The sequence below is a fragment of the Girardinichthys multiradiatus genome, chromosome 17 (assembly GCF_021462225.1).
Source record: "Girardinichthys multiradiatus isolate DD_20200921_A chromosome 17, DD_fGirMul_XY1, whole genome shotgun sequence".
NCBI classification, from domain to species: Eukaryota; Metazoa; Chordata; class Actinopteri; order Cyprinodontiformes; family Goodeidae; genus Girardinichthys; species Girardinichthys multiradiatus.
In genome coordinates, this window is record NC_061809.1 from 26,794,199 (window position 1) to 26,810,693 (window position 16,495).

The 16,495-nt window shown below is 42.9% G+C and overlaps 1 long non-coding RNA gene across 1 annotated transcript in view; it reads right to left on the reverse strand.

The window, feature by feature from the left end:
* The window catches only part of LOC124882699, a 102,837-nt gene that overhangs the window by 42,021 nt on the left and 44,321 nt on the right, over window positions 1-16,495 (reverse strand). The window lies entirely within an intron of this gene.

Consider the following 16,495-nt stretch of genomic DNA (forward strand, 5'->3'; position numbering starts at 1 on the left):
GGCAAGATCTAAAAACTGCTGTTCACAAGCGCTCTCCATCTAAGCTGACTGAGCTTTAGCTGTTTTGCAAAGAAGAATGAGCAAAAATTTGAGTCACTAGATGTGCAAAGCTGGTAGAGATATACCCTAAAAGACTTGCAGCTGTAACTGTCATAGTGTTACGTATGGCTCTGACCCACATGCAGAATCACTCCCAAGGGAAACAGGTACAAGTTTGAAAAAGGTTTATTTAAGGAGAATGGATCGGTATGGTGTGCAGGAACAACTGTAAGGAAAAACAACAGGTAAGTGGCACAGTAAACAAAACCGGAACTTAAATATGAAATGTCTCTTACTAGGAGGGAGTAGGCAATCCGCCAGGAGGAGAGGGATTCAGACTGGAGAAGAAGTGAATATGGAGACAATGGTAAGTCCAATGATTTATTAGTTACTTGGGTTAGAGGTTGGAGTGCAGGCGAAGCGTCAGCGGAGAGGTGGAGGGTAGACAGGTTAGGTTGAATGGTCTCTGGAGAATCCGGATCCGGAAGCAGCCAGCCAGGGAAGTTCCAGATTTCGGCGTCGGGTAGGTGTGTGTGGAAGATCCTTTCTGGGGAGATCCTAGGAGCGAGGCTAGTGCGAAACGAAGCCACTGGGGCCAGCCTGGGTAACCTCCAGGTAGTCGCCGGTTCAGTTCACTAAGAAGAACAAAGAACAAATTAAACATTGTCGAAGGCAAAGTACAAATAAACTTAATTAATACGAGGCTGGCCGAGTAGCTACCACAGAGGCTAATACTCGAGCGACGAGATGCTGGCTGCTTCCTGCTTAAGTACTCCAGGACTCAATCACCGAGATGGAAAACACCCGTCTCCACCACTGCTGAGCACTAGCGCCTACTAGGAGTCAAAAAACACAGACAAAAACATACAACAAGAACTCCAGCCCCGACATTACCCCCCCTCAACGACCGCCACCTGGCGGTCCAGAAACAGAAGGATGGGAAGCAAAGAAATCAGAAATCAAAGTGGGGTCACAAATAAAAGATCGAGGAACCCAAGAACGAACCTCGGGACCAGAACCCTCCCAATCCACCAGAAACTGCCAGCCCCGTCCACGCCGACGGGAGTCAAGGATGCGACGAACAGTCCAAACCGGGTGTCCCGACTGGTCCAGGGTGGACGGAGGGGGTTTGGGCGAAAGGACAAGAACCACAGTCCATTACGGGCTTAACCTGAGATAGATGGAAGGTAGGGTGTACTCGTAAAGAGGAAGGCAACCTGAGGCGAACGGCAGAGGGACCGACTAAGGCAAACATGATGGCGAACAGAGGGTACAGCCACGTCGACCTCGTCAGCCGCGAACAGAGGGGGCTGGTACCCTAATGAGGCTTCAAAGGGGGAAACTTCTGTAGCAGATGAGACCAGTGAGTTGATAGCATACTCAACCCAAGGGAGATGCTCGGCCCAGCCTAACGGGGCCGAGGAGGTCACACACCTAAGTGTGGACTCGAGCTGCTGGTTGAGTCTCTCTACTTGTCCGTTAGATTGGGGATGATGACCTGAATTCAGTGATACCTTGGCTCCTAAAACTGAGCAAAACTGTCACCAAACCAGGGAAATAAACTGGGCCCTCGGTCAGACAGAATATCCTGTGGTATACCGTGTAAGCGAAAAACGTGCCTGACCAAAGGTTTGGCAGTTTGCAACGCCGAGGGAAGCTTTCCAAGTGGCACTAAGTGACAAGCCTTGGAGAAACGGACAACAATAGACAAAATGACCGTCATACCCTTGGAAGTGGGTAGCCCAGTTACAAAATCTAAAGCTAGGGACCAGGGACGCTTAGGGATGCTCAAAGGTTGTAGTAGACCAGCTGGGGGTTGGTTACTACTCTTGTTTCTTGAGCAAACTGTACAAGCAAGCACTCATTCCCGGAAGTCCTGGTGCAAAGAGGGCCACCAGTAACGTCTGTTAATCAGGGAAATGGTGCGGCTTACCCCTGGATGTGCAGAGAACTTAATTAATACGAGGCTGGCTGAGTAGCTACCACAGAGGCTAATACTCGAGCGACGAGATGCTGGCTGCTTCCAGCTTAAGTACTCCAGGACTCAATCACCGAGATGGAAAACACCCGTCTCCACCACTGCTGAGCACTAACGCCTACTAGGAGTGGTTGTAATGTGATAATATGTGGAAATGTTCAAGGGGTATAAAAACCTTTACAAGCCACTGTATTTAAGAAGAATAAAGGAAGTAACACTGGACTGCTAGGACGACCACTGATGATACAAATTTATTAAAGTCCAGAAAAACTACTGACAGTGGCCACAAACAAGGAAATAAATAAAGTTAACAATGTTCCAAATCATAAAGGAAAGCCTAGAGAGAAAGTGTCAGCTGTGACTGATCTGTCTCATATTTAAAATGATCATAACTGATTAAGTAAAAATGCGTCGTCATGGCTGGCATAAGAATAGACATGCCAAACTTTTGTGGATTACACTGACATTTAAACTGGTGCAAAAGATCTGCTGAGACCACAGGCAGACGAGACCTACTTACATAGTTTCAATGGTGTAGGCTCAGTTTCAGCTCCATGACACAGCGAGTACGTTTTGCAGTGTGTATATATGTGAACAAAGGAAACAAACTGCAGATAAGATTAAAGCCAATGCATCTTTTTGCAGTTTCTGATATGAAAGGTTAAAGGGTTAATCTGAAGTCTAAATTGCTATTGTACCTTTGTTACAGATTAGGGTCCTCACTAATGATTATTTTTCTAGTAATTGGTCAATTTTCTGTACTTGCAGTGCAGGGGAGAGGTTTGGGTGGGAGATAGTGGCTTAATGACCATTATCTCCAGTGGTCACTGGACGAGGCAGGGTACACGCTGAAGGGGACACCCATGGTGAGAGGACATCACAGAGAAACATAGTGGCACAAACTCACACCTAATTTAGAGAGGCCAACTAACCTAACATGCAAATTATTGGACTGTGGGAGGAGGTCGGAGTACCTGGACAGAACCCACAAATGCAGACTCCATGCAGAAAGACCCCAGGATCTGGACGTTCACGCTGCGAGGCAACAGTGCTTTTTTCACTTTTTCTTCATTTTAAAGACTTCTTGATAGGCTTTTTTTTTTTTTTTTGTATTTTACAGATTTTCTATCAGTCTGAGACACTAACTTTTATGGCTAGCTTGTGACTCATTAATTTAAGTGAATAAAAGCAGCTCTGGTTTGGCTTTGTGTTTTTTTGTATGACGTTGAATTGAAACTCAAATTGCTTATTTCAAAGCAACGTAAAATTCAGTGTACACTCATCCTCATTAGCATGCAGCTGACAGAACCATTCACCATCATGTCGTCACTTCACCCTGATAATCTGCAGCACAAAGAGGTGGAAGTATGCATACTTCCCTGTAATTCACCTGTTGGAGAGTGGGCAGGGTCTAACAGAGCTCTACCTGAGGGATTTCATCACAAGGGGATTTCCCACCCGTATGAATAGAAGAAACACCAGCAAACTTCCAGCCCTGTGTGTGTTTTATTAATCTATATTTAGCCATGCCTGTGGATGACACAAACCCTGAAGCAAACCTGATCCTCACGCTGACTCACTCCTAATTTAATACAGCGGGTATTAATAGAAGCACAGATGTTTACAGAGGACGGCACTTTACAATGAAAACAAATCTCAGAATTTAACCGGTGTTGAAGCACAGTCGTGTAAATCCATTTACTTTCTTTTTCAAGTGTTTTAGATCTCAACGTGATCAAGACTATCCTCGGGTTCATACTCTGACACATCTGTGACACATCTGTGAGTCAGGCTGTAAATCAGACAGCGATCTGAGCTGACATGTAAATCAATGCCAACCCTCCTTCAATCCACAAGGAGGTGTTGCTGCTCCTGAGGTCTGAAGCTACATGATGACAACACTTCGCTGAAGCCCTCATGCTACTAAATAAAGATGTTACAGTATAACATCTTTATTTATTTACAGTATAAAATAAAACTGTATTTTTACTGAATGAAAAGTATTAATAATCAGCCTAAATGTCATCATTAAACAGTACTATCATCATTATTTTTAACTGGCAGTGGTACCAGAGGGGTCTTCTTTTCATCTGTCTCTCATCACACAGATTATAGACTGTATTACATTATAACATTATAATACAATAACAAAATGCACCCACCATTCCTACTGTTATGGTTTTAGAAGTGGGGAAGATACTTTAAGATGTTTTATTCAAATGTAGAAATGAGCTATTTGAGGTTAGGAGCTCAGTGTAGTTTTGATATCTGATATATGGACAGTTGTCCAGGAAGTCACAAGCAGAATATAAAATATATAACTATATAAATCTGTCAGTTGCACCTTGAACATGTTTTAATTGTTTTTATGCACCTCCAGTCCCCTGCTTGCTTAGAACAGGGAGACCATTTAATGAGCTTTGTAAGGGAATGCACTACATTTTATCCCGTTCCCCAAAATGTAGAAGATTTCTTCCATTTTTATTGATTGTGGGAGGCAGTGACATTCATGCCAGAACTGCTAGAGCTTAGGGAATAAGCAGACCCTCTGCAAAAATGCTTACAGCCTAAGCTCTTAACAGGTTATACAGGCAAACATCTTGGTAATCAGTAACTTAACATTAACTGCTAGGCAGCTAGTGGCTGCTGGAGGCTGAGGTGTAGTTCCCGCTGTAGTGAAGACAGAAACAACTTTAAAACACTTTTCCTGGTGCTGATAGGAGGGTCCAACATGCAGCTGCATGCAACACTTGATGCTCTTTGCTGGTTGAAATATTTCCACGTGTTGAAGATGATGGGCTTTAAGGACAGTTGAAAAACTGAATATTTAATTGTGCGGCGGGTAAGTTTTAAATATTTATTTTATTCTGAAACTATAATAGTTACTAAATGTTAATACTAAAATAATTATTAAAACCAGTGTTTAATCTCTGCGGGGTTGGGGCTAGCACATGAAGCTAATGGAAACAAATGAAAACAAAACGTTCAGTATTAACCACTAACTGAAGGTGGAAAGACATCAACAAAGACACAAATCTACAAACAGGGAGATTATTTACAAGCGGAAACAGTTTAGGCCTCTTCCAGATAGGCGCCACTGCACTTAGCATGGGGCTAGAGCCAAGAAGAGCACTAGGCGGGGACCACAAAGATAAATATGTTAATAAGGGCATCAGTCCTTTGGAAGGAAAGACAGCGGTTAACGGTGTCCTCCCAACACACAGCTTTTCTGCTTTGGTCCAATGTTGCTCTTTTCCATCAGCGCCTGCAGACCTTGCTCTACATGACTTCACACGGTTCAGGTGGTTTTTCATTACCATGGAGTACCACCTTTATGCGGGCAGGTTATAGGTAGCTCATAAGGTAACATGATTAGCATACGACAAACCACCGTCTAGGTCCCTCTAGGCTGTTTTTTTTTTTTTCTTCTGCTCTTGGTGGGGTCAGACGCTTTTCCTCTCTCTCCTTGATCCTCCCCCATATTTTGCTTGCTTCAGCTTTTTGTCTATGTTTTTCTTAGAGCCTCTGTTCGCATATCCTCCTAATGTGCATTATGGATTTGGTCAGCTGGTCTCTCAACGCAATCCATCAAATTTTCTAGACGGGAAGACAGGGTAAAGGGTAACCCTCTTGTCCAGACGGGACGTTCTTCTCTGGATATGCAATGGATTCCTGGCAGCAGTGGAAGATTGTGTGCCTGACAAACAATGTCAGTCGGATTTCTGCTTTTTGGAGTTGGCGGTTACTTGGCTTATCGAAAGATTCGTAAAACATCGGCAGCTGTTCAAAGCACTCCAAAGCTGCCTGGGATGTTTGAAGGGATCTTTAGAGCTCTCAGCACTCAGACTGATATGTTAAGAGAGCAGAATCGCAAGCTGGACGCGATCCTTGAACAGAATCGCAGGCTGGCTGCGTTTCCCGGACTCAAAGGTTCGTTCGTTCGTCGTCTTCCGCTTATCCAGGACCGGGTCGCGGGGGCAGCAGACTCAGCAGAGACGCCCAGACGTCCCTCTCTCCAGACACCTCCTCCAGTTCCTCCAGGGGGAGCCCAAGGCGTTCCCAGGCCACCCGAGAGACAGACCCTCCAGCGTGTCCTGGGCCGTCCCCTGGGCCTCCTCCCAGTGGGACGTGCCTGGAACACCTCCCGAGGAAGGCGTCCAAGAGGCATCCGGTATAGATGCCCAAGCCACCTCAACTGGCTCCTCTCAATGTGGAGGAGCAGCGGCTCTACTCCGAGCCCCTCCCGGATGGCCGAGCTCCTCACCCTATCTCTAAGGGAGTGCCCGGCCACCCTACAGAGGAAGCTCATTTCAGCCGCTTGTATCCAGGATCTTGTTCTTTCGGTCATGACCCAAAGTTCATGGCCATAGGTGAGGGTAGGAACGTAGACCGACCAGTAAATTGAGAGCTTTGCTTTTCGGCTCAGCTCTCTCTTCACCACAATGGACCGGCACAGCGCCCCCATTACTGTGGCAGCCACACCGATCCGTCTGTCGATCTCCTGCTCCATTCTTCCCTCACTCGTGAACAAGACCCCGAGATACTTAAACTCCTCCACTTGAGGCAGGAACTCCCCTCCAACCTGAAGAGGACAAGCCACCCTTTTCCGGTTGAGTACCATGGCCTCGGACTTGGAGGAGCTGATCCTCATCCCAGCCGCTTCACACTCGGCTGCGAACTGCCACAGCGCATGCTGTAGCTTTTGGCTAGAGGGGGCCAGCAGGACCACGTCATCCGCAAAAAGAAGAGACGAAATCCACTGGTCCGCAAACCAGACCCCCTCCGGCCCTTGGCTGCGTCTAGAAATCCTGTCCATAAAAATTATGAACAGGACCGGCGACAAAGGGCAGCCCTGCCGGAGTCCAACATGCACTGGGAACAGGTCCGACTTAGTGCCGGCAATGCGGACGAAACTCCTGCTCCGCTCGTACAGGGACCGGATGACCCCTAATAAAGGGCCCCCGATTCCATACTCCTGGAGCACCCCCCACAGGGCATCACGAGGGACACAGTCGAATGCCTTCTCCAGGTCCACAAAACACATGTGAACCGGTTGGGCAAACTCCCATGAACCCTCGAGCACCCTGTAGAGGGTATAGAGCTGGTCCAGTGTTCCACGGCCGGGACGAAAACCACACTGTTCCTCCTGAAGCCGAGGTTCGACTATCGGTCGGACTCTCCTCTCCAATACCCTGGCGTAGGCCTTACCAGGGAGGCTGAGGAGTGTGATCCCCCTGTAGTTGGAACACACCCTCCGGTCCCCCTTCTTATAAAGGGGGACCACCATCCCAGTCTGCCAGTCCATAGGCACTGTCCCCGACCGCCACGCAATGTTGAAGAGGCGTGTCAACCATGACAGCCCTACAACATCCAGAGACTTGAGGTACTCGGGGCGGATCTCATCCACCCCCGAAGCCTTGCAACCGCGGAGCTTTTTAACCACCTCGGTGACTTCAGCCTGGGTGATGAAAGAGTCCAACCCTCTGCCACAGCCCGGGCCGCAGCACGCTTGGCCTCACGGTACCCGTCAGCCGCCTCAAGAGTCCCACAAGCCAACCACAGCCGATAGGACTCCTTCTTCAGCTTAACAGCATCCCTTACTGCCAGTGTCCACCACCGGGTTATGGGATTGCCGCCACAACAGGCACCGCAGACCTTACGGCCGCAGCTACGGGCAGCAGCATCGACAATAGATGCGGAGAACATGGTCCACTCGGACTCTATGTCTCCAACATCCCCCGGGATCTGGTCGAAGCTCTCCCGGAGGTGGGAGTTGAATACATCCCTGGCCGAGGGCTCCGCCAGGCGTTCCCAGCAGACCCTCACTATGCGCTTGGGCCTGCCATGTCTGTCTGGCTTTCTCCTCCTCCAGCGGATCCAACTCACCACCAGGTGATGATCAGTGGACAGCTCAGCCCCTCTCTTCACCCGAGTGTCCAAAACATGCGGCCGAAGGTCTGATGATACGACAACAAAGTCGATCATCGACCTCCTGCCTAGGGTGTCCTGGTGCCAAGTGCACTGATGGACACCCTTATGTTTGAACATGGTGTTCGTTATGGACAATCCGTGACTAGCACAGAAGTCCAATAACAAAACACCACTCGGATTCAGATCGGGGAGGCCATTCCTCCCGATCACGCCTCTCCAGGTGTCACTGTCGTTCCCCACATGGGCGTTGAAGTCCCGCAGCAGAATAATCCCGGACTCAAAGGTGATATGATTTAATCTTGGAGAAAGTTGTTTGCTCAAGATCTACTGAAAGTACCAGAAATTTGGCTATATGTATGTTGCTTTCCCATGCTCCTTATTTTTTTTTACCTAAATGTGGATTTCATTCCTTCTCCTTTTCATAGATTTTTAGATTTACCAGTGAAAGGAAAATAATACTATTTTCTTAAACATTTTAACAAAAGCTGTTTTTACACCAGTGACTCAGCTTCCTTAGTTAAAACTCAATGATTGCTTAGTTAAATTTCAATGGATGCAAATGACTACAACTGCATTATACCAGCGAACCTAAGGATCTTTCTCTCTTAGCACAAGATGCTTTCCCCTACATAGAGGACTCAATGATATAATTACCTCTTTAGAAAGATTGGTTTAGAACCAGCTCTTAACAGTAAAACCCAAAGGATTATTAATGTTATCTGTATCATTGTAATGTTGGCCAGAGATTTTTAGATTTCTCAGAAGGATTCATAGATTTTTAGATTTCTTAGAAGGATTGTAGTATCAATTGATTAGTTTTTCGGTGTTTATTTTCTTTGTGATTGTATTGTAATTGTATGTACAGCGCTTTGAGTGTCTCGTTACTGAAAAGCGCTATATAAATAAACTTACCTTACCTACCTTACCTTACCTCCGTACTAATTATTAGCCAACAAGCACAAAAATGTCTGCACCTCATCGTTGGACTACAGTGATGATTTCAGTGCTGTCATTTTTCTTAAAGCTCAGAATATGGCCAGTCGTTGGAACGAGTTTTTTAAAATGGCGGGTTTGATTCTTGTGATGGAATTGTTCTCACGTCTCAGCCAGTGACACCACCCACTTGCCAATCAGTGATCAGCAGTCTCTGATGTCACATTTTCAGCTCAACTCGATTGGAGGTGAAAATGCTTGGAACCAAGGCCAATAGTAAAAAAAGGAGCTAGTACCTAGTACTAGGGATGCATTGATATAAAAAGTCAGGTCAATATCGATATTCGATGTTAATATCGCTGTTATGGCCGAGAACCGATATTTACTGATATTATATATGATATATATCTCACCGCCCTTTCGACAGTGTGCAAAAATGACCACCCCGTTGACATTGCTTCTCTGCTCCAGTTAAACACCCTACTGTCCTGCACTGCATCGCTGTCACATGCCTAAACAAATACCACATGGCCAACCGCCACCGCTCCCTCTCCTGAAACACCAACAAGTAATGGTAATAAGTGGTATTAAGTATTGTTTTTTTTAATATCGGCCCAGTTTTACTTATCAGACCGATACCAATATTAGACTAAAATCGGACAATACCAACGTTAACGCCAATATATCGTGCATCCCTCACTGGTACCTAATGGAAAACCGTAAAAACATCTTGGTTTTTGTGGAGATGTATCAGGCTAATAATGATGTCACAGAGCTCCTAAGTTAAAAATATTTAAATTTGGGTGCTAATGACAGGGCAGCATGCTTGGTGGTGGACTGTGCTCAGTGCATTAAAGTCTCGCTCTGCAATTGAACAACACGCAATAACAAGTTAAAGCGTTGTGCAGCTTAACGGCCTGTACATACTCCACAAAAACAGACATTTGTTCTTATGCTAAAGGCTGCAAGGACAAGAAATACATTCTTTCCCTCTAGGACATATGCTTCACAAGAACTCAAGCTGAGAACTTGAAGGACATCTTCTTTGCTCCTTCTCACAGCAGCACAGACAACTCCTAAACCAGGGCCTTAAGAACAGAGCGACGTCATGTTTTTCTTGCAGGTCTAAGGGAGAGAACAATTTATTCTGTTCTTGGCCTTTGACAGCTACCAATCTTCTCAGCAGTGGAGGCTCCTGACAAAAAAAGGCAAAACCTCTACTCAGAACCTACAACATTAAAAATAATCTGGTGTAATAACACATTTTTCTCACTTTGCTTTTGCTTATTTTGCATTTTACTGATTTCCCAGCCGCTTTCCATGAATTGAGGAATTTCAGCCATTGCAGCAGCCTAAATATATTAATTTATTTATGGTTTGGGTTTCTTTTTGGAGCCACGGGACCTGGCTACTCAGTCAGTGGACCATGAGCTCTATAACTCAAAGTATTCAGGAACAGGAACATTACCTCTAATATAGCAGCAAACTTGCAACCAAAAGGTTTATAAAAGAAAAGAATGAAGGTGTTGAAATGGCCCAGTCAAAGTCCAGCCATTAATCTGATTGAAATGCTGGACCTGACAGAGCTGTGGAGAAACTAATGTCTGAACATCCTAAGGAAACGAAGCAATCTGGAAAGGAGATTGGCCTAAAATTACTTCACAATGATGTAATGGACTGAAGTTTCTCACACTGTTTAATAAATTACGTTAGATTTAAATAAATTATAACTTGATAAAGACCAGATCATTTTAATGTGTCCTGATATGTGAAAATGACACATCATCTGCTTGCTTTAAATGAATATTTTCAAAGAATAATTCTCTCAAATATGGGAAAACAATTTACTTTTATGCCACACTGAGGAGCCTGTAACGGCATTTTGGTTCCTTTCTATTATTAGAACAGCTACTGGAACCAGAACAATGTGACGAAGGTATCCCAGCTGAACAATGATGAAATGTTGAAGTTGCCTAATCATGGCGCAGACATGAAGGAGTTTTAGGTGATGAGAGAATTTCCTAAGGAAGGCCAGTTAATACGTCGGCATACCAGTCACTGTGTCCATGTTACACAGCAATGCTGCTTAAATGCTGTTTATTTTTATTTTTATTTTGTGACTCATAGTGACTCCATGAAATAGACGGCAGGATTTAATCTGCATAAAAGCACTACTGAGTGACAACTTGAACTATTTACACATGGCAAAGAACAATAAGTCTGTAAAACTGGGAAAAAGTCCAACTTTTACATCTCAGCTCCAGTTCAGCAACATAGCTTTCTGCATTATCGTCTGAAATTTCCATTCTAAAACACAGAAGAGTCACAAACCACAGCCTGCAGGGTCATACACTCGGTCATTGATTAAATGATTCAGCCGGCTTTAAACTCAGAGACCCAAATGTGCTGCTACTAGATGTGACAACAGATCGAACAAATTATAAAAATAGGGTCAAGGGGTAACTTATTTGCTGAAAACGGCTTGGTGGAGCACCTAAACTTCAGTCACTGTTTCTCATGAATAATCAGCACATCTACAACCTACTTTTATCTAACCACACATCTGACAGAAACTACACAAAAAATCTTTGCAGGAAATAAACCAACAAAGCCACCAAAAATCGAGTCTGGTGAATATTTTCAATAAATGTGCTGAGACTATGAAATATTTAAAGCAGAGTGAAGTCAGATGTGTTTTCCAGCTGTCAAAACGCAATCCAAACACGTGTTAAAAACGGAAAAGGCATCATATTTTCCAGATAATCACATTTTTCAACTTGTTTCTCGGTATTTACAAAACCAAATGTTGTGTTGTCAGCGCTGAGGAAGGTTTAACAAAAATATATAATAAAAACAAGACAGAAATATAAAATGTAAAGTATTTACTCAGCTATATACCAGAAAAAGTTTTGGCTTAATTCTAAATCAAACTAAATGAAACCAGATCGTGCTCCTAAAACGTCTTCTAGTTTTATGCATTTAACTGATTTATGTGCATTCAAGTGTAACAACAAATCAGCTTATTTACTGCAGTTATACTTGTGAGCTTTAAGCAGGATATTTCTGATTTTGAAATACAATTCTGTGAAAAAGTATTTGCCCCCTTCCATATGTCCACTGTTTTTGCCATTTTGTCACAAGCTGAACCCCTCCAGTGTGGCTCAATTAAAGTAATAATAATTAATAGAAGGACGAGCTATCCAGCTCTTCTATAGGAAGCACTGTTGTGATCTGGTGCAAAATAGAAAATCTATTCAACTGGACCCTAAAGGGAGGGCAGGGGGATCCTGCTGGGAGAGACGTGCGATCCACTAAGTGATGGTGGGGCAACACTGGCGTCTTGTGATTTTAAGACGTAAAACGTCTTTTTTAATCATCCTCCACATTTATTGATGACACATCAAACTGATTTATGACATTTATAACATGAACCAGATTAATGCAGCACCTCTACTTACAATAAATCCTGACAAAGACAAGAATTACAAATGGGGAAAGAAATGACTCTTCTGAACCATTTGTGCCACTTCAAACATGAAGCAGCTGCATTCACTGAGCCTCAGTGTGCGGCTGCTTGACCTGGTTACTGTTCTGACTTACAGGAAGAACAGAACATTGTTTAAACTCAGAACCGACCCTTTTTCCTTTGCTTCTTCTACGGTGCCAGCTTGCTGACATCTTTGTGATGTCTCTAATCTGGGTCGGGGAGCGACTCTCCACTCTCTGAAAGATGCCAAAGTGGGAACCAAATGTGCAGAGTCACCGATTCCTTGGCTGTGACAGTTTAAGCCACAACCTACTTTTTATCTGACCGCACATCTGAACGCCAAAACCAGGTTTCACCCAAAGAGCCTGATAACACAGAGAGGAAGTGACATCACAGCTGCCAGAGCTCGTCAACTGAGAGGAGAGGAAGCAAGGTGATGAGGGAAGGAGAAGAGGAGGAACGGTTTGAGGGGAGGGTGGATGACATCAGCAGGGAGAATCCTGGGAAAGTCGGTGCTGTTAGGAAATTTCTGAACGAGGCGAGGAAGGAAGAGAGCAGGGGGGAGTGTCAGCAAAGGGGGGAGGAGGAGGATGTATAAATGAAGAAGGCAGACAGGCTGCTACAGTTCAGCATGTCTCCCACCATCATGGTCAGGATGTCAGCTCTTACTTTATTCATCAGCCTCATCGCCGGAGTCGTCGTCACGGCAACAGTCGGGCAGGGTGTCACCTGCCGACGGGAGATACCTGGCGAGCTGATCCGAGAACTGTGGAACCGGACCAATGTGCTGATCAATGAACTGCCGGTAAGCTCAACGATGCTTCATTTACAGATCAATATTTCATCTTAGTTATTAATGTTTATTAGCATGTAACTACAGCTCCTGTTGATCATTATTCAAATATTCATTGAAATGATTGTACTTTCACAGGTTAAAAATCAAGTGAAACTCAACCTGACCCAGTTTCTGTTCTAAATGACCTTATTTTAATTTCACTTTTGAACATGCTCATATCAAATAAATATTCATATTAAAATGTTCTAGTTTCTATTAATTTTTATGGCCAGTTTGTCATTTATTAATCCCTTACATGTCAAAGGGTTCAACAAGGTACAGACTTCTGCCCCGTGTGTTAATGAACCATAAATAACTGGTTTGTCAGTTTTATATCATTACATTGAATAACTAGAAATTAAGGATCTATTATCGTGTTTTGTTTAAGTCAATATTTAAAGCCAGACGTGTAACTTGAACTATAACGTAGTTTGCCTTAAATAGTTTGCTTATAATATTTCATATGAGCTACAACAACATCTAATTTCCCTTTGGGATTAATAAAGTATTTTTGAATTGAACTGAATTTCCTGTTAATAATTATAATTTAATCTGTGTTTATGTGAGCAAACAGCATACTTCATATTAAAGGAATTATTTGTCTTTAAATGTGATGTAATTTATAAATTAATTTCAGCAATCAAAAAATTTTCAGATTAAGCTTTCTTAATAAATTTACTTGTCTGTAAAATCTGATCCACAATCAGCTGCCATTTGATTATGGCCAATTATTATCAATCATATTGGAAGAACTGATATTTTACAATTCCTAGACTGAAACATTGTTATTAATTACTATCTGATATCTTATTAATGTAACTAATCATTAACTAACAATTCATTAGTGTTATCAATCAATAACTAATATTTTACCATATAATAATAATGGATAATTATAGCATTATTATTTTCCTAGAGCTGATCATTAGCAGTTAAATACTGATCAATTTATGGAAGTGAATCTCAATAATAAATGAAACCCTCTGATTTCTCTGACCGGTACTGATTGGCTTCGTATTGATTATTCCTTTTAATCTTTATAGGAGAATATTTCCTTCTCTTGAAGGGTTTCCACAGTGGTGGAAACCAATTTAATCAAATGTGTTTATTTGCATAAAGATATTTTTAAATGTTCATAATTTTAAACTAAAACTCAGTATCAGTGGACAGGATGATTTTTATGCTTAGAATTTTATATGCAGAATTATTTTTAGGCTAAACAGCTAAATGAGTTTGTTTTATCCACAGAAGGAGGAAAGATTCTCCCGCCGGTTGAGACTTCTGCCAAAGTTCTGCACCAAATGTTCGGAGGTCAGTTAATCAACCATTTACATCTTTTCTGCACCGATTTAGTTTTGGTTGGTACGATTGGCACAGAAAGCTTTCGTGGAACAACATTTTTGAGGTTTCAACTTTCAGCCATGATGGTGTCCGCTCGGTTTACCTCAACCACAACCACCCCCGTAACCAGACTTCACCAGGCCTGAACCAAGCAGCCTGCCAGGAGGCAGTGGCGGCTTCACACCTCTAATTACGACAGGGATCCTGTTCCACAGATGTTTCAGCTACCAGTTCAACCAGAGACTTGCATGGGGTTCACAGCTGACACACGACCTCAGTGGAGCATGAATGTTGGATTCCTGGGAGGAAGTGATGGGCTCAGAGTTTCACTCAGATACATTAGTGATGCATTCATGCTCCACTGGAATTTTTGTTGTTCAAGTTGCTGGTTAATCAGCTTTTTTCTCCAACAAACAAACCTGGATGGGTTTGTGTATTGAACTGGTTCTAGAGCGCAGCTGGTCCTTGCTTTGGTCCAGATCTTTGTGGTTCTATTGCTACAACTCTTGAACTGATAAACTGGATCTTTCTGAGCACTAACTGGGAGCTGGTCCAGAGGAAAGAATCGCTTTCATCTTGAGCTGGAGTCTAAAAGCTAATCTATTTGTTAGTTTTGTTTTAAATCATCCTAATTTAAGACAGAAATATTTAAAACACAGAGCTTCAACATCAAGGCAGATTAGCTTTAGATCAACACGACTCTTATTTTAGCAAATTAAAGACTCATCTATTCAGTTATGCTCAAGTTAAGTCAAGCTAAGGTTATTTATCTATTTCTGTTTTATTACTTTATTTTTATTTTATTTTAGTAATGCAAATATGTTATCTATATAGGCTTTCTAACGTATTTGTACTTCAGTTAACATTTTATAATTATGAATGTTTTATTTTAATTTTTAATATTTTCAATTTTTATATTTACTTTATGTTTCTTCACTACATGATTCAATCGTCATGCTAATTATTTATTAGATTTAATAATCTGTTTAATTTAGAGAACCTGCAGTCTGCTGCTTAGCAGGCATGCTGCTCCACCCTTTTAGCACTTTTAGCATGCCAAATGTACTTCCATAAAGCATTACCTTAATAACAGCAATGGCATGCAGCTGACTTGTGTAGGACTGAGCAATTTTGCTCTGAAACATCGAACAACTCTGATCCAATAAGCTGGAGAAGAATCCAGTTTCTCCAGAACTCGCTCTAGGGTCTTATCTTCAGGACTGGTGGTGAAAATGTTGGAGGTTTTGAAGCTGTAAACGAGGGTACAGCTTCATACTGATAACTGACCCATGCCTAGTCTTTGCGCCTTAAGAACAGTACCTTATTAACATGAATAGAAACGTACTCTAAGCCCATAAGTGGAGACCTCACCTTGCTCCTAACTGCCTCCATATGACCTCCACAATGCTTCTTCCGATGTTACAGCTTACAGAGTGACAGAAGGAGTCTGCTGTGAACACCCGTCGTGCTTGTTAGGGACAGCTTTCCTCGTGGTCAGGGTGCTGTTGGATGAACAAAGCTCAGATGTTCAGAAGACGCCCATTAAGGGTCTCGTCATGCTGTTAGACTGCAGCGCTAAGTATAAAAGACAAATCCCAATGAGTGAAAAAAGGTCTAGATTTATTTGAATTGAAATAAAACTAAAACTCCCAGACAACCTTCAACTCAAATTATCAGCTGTCCAACTTATGAAAACCTTTTGAAAAGCCACCTAACTAATAATTTGAGAAACACATAACTACACCGAAGCTTCCAAAGCTCCATCATCACAATGCATCCAGCTCCAAAATCAAGCACCACTGATTTTAATGAACGATTTTTATGGTATAAATTGGCTTTAAAACATTTTGTTCTAATAATAGTCGATCACTGTCAGTTTAACTATAGTAATTATGTGAACACCTTGACTTGCAATAAACCAACTGTGAAGCCTGGATAGATGTCATCAAAC